This window comes from Sorghum bicolor, chromosome 4 (genome assembly GCF_000003195.3).
Source record: "Sorghum bicolor cultivar BTx623 chromosome 4, Sorghum_bicolor_NCBIv3, whole genome shotgun sequence".
In the NCBI taxonomy this organism is placed as follows: domain Eukaryota; kingdom Viridiplantae; phylum Streptophyta; class Magnoliopsida; order Poales; family Poaceae; genus Sorghum; species Sorghum bicolor.
In genome coordinates this window covers 6,318,952-6,320,367 of record NC_012873.2, presented here as the reverse complement: position 1 = coordinate 6,320,367, position 1,416 = coordinate 6,318,952, and positions in this window count along the sequence as shown.

Sequence of the window (1,416 nt, the reverse complement as noted above, 5' to 3'; positions counted from 1 at the left end):
ACGGCAACAACGAAGACGACCGCGAAACCGCGTTCCCCGCGGCCGATGCGGCTTGGTTCGCAGGCGGTCCTCCCCGCCATTTCTCCACAGGAGCGGGGTCCAGCCACGTCACCAACCCCCGGCTAGGGTTGGACAGCTTGGACATCAACGGAGGCGAGGGATGGTCTGGCGGCCCTTCGTACACCGGCAACTATCCCGGTGAGTACAACATGGCCGGCGCTTTTCCCCCTCCGATTCGCGTTCCCGGACGCACCGTCTCGCACGACGGTGCCTTCAGGCCTCCTGCAAGCGTCGGTGGTGGGCCCAACTCCCCATTCTCTCGGCCGTGGTCTCCTCCTCCGGCCAGATCCGGGGCGGCCGGTCAACAGCCGTCCGGCGACATAGGACGAGCCTTCAGCCCGCCACGTCCGCCTCGCCATCCGTCGTGGTCAACCCCGCCACGTCCTGCATCAAGCTGCCCATCGTACCGCCGAGGTACGGGTCGCACCCAGCGAGCCGGTCGGGCCCATGGAGCCTCAGCCGACGGCGACTTTCTACCGGTATAGTTTCGTCCTACTTCCTGCTCTGCAACACATTCTGAACTACTTGTGCTTGCAATTCAGAAATATAGCAGTTTTGTACTGAGTCATGCAATGTAAACGTATCCCTTTGTTGCTAACACTGATTTAGGCTTCAAAAAACAAGGCAAATTGGTCGACTGAAAACACCAAAATTTTCTGTGAGCTTTGGTGTCAGCAAATTGGGATTGGCAACTGTGTCAGGGGGGTTATGAATAAAACGGGGTGGAAGGACCTCCTCCAGAGGTACCATGCTGCCACAGGGTTGCTCCATGATAGGGACCAGATTTCTAGTAGGATTAGGCAGCTGAAGACCCAATGGAAGTTCTGTAACACCCTGCGCTACGGCTCTGGCTTAGGTCGTAAGGAAGACGGTACTGTCATTGCTACTGATGCTTGATGGGAAAAAAATACAGAGGTCAGTTCGTTCATTTGTACAAAGTATTTATCACCAATACTTCATACAACACTTTAACAGTAGTGCATTCATATTGCAGGGCCACTCGGATTTGAAGAAGTTCAAGAAAGGTCTGCCTTGTTACTTGGATGAGATGGACATGATGTTCACTGGGAACACGGCGGACGGTTCGTCGGCTTTTATTGCGGCCAACAGTTCCCCTGTGGACCTCACTGAAAGCTGCGACGACGACGAGAGGGCCGATGACCCCGAGTGCCAGGTGACACCACCAAGCAGTGGGACGAAGAGAACAAGCAGCAACAGCACAACAGCATGTAGCCCAAGCAAGAAGACTAAAAGTGTTGCAGTGCGGACCATGGACAACCAAATGCAGACCCACAACGACATCTTCCATGAAAAGGTTTCCGTCATGAAGTCCATGGTGGAGTACAGAAAGGATAA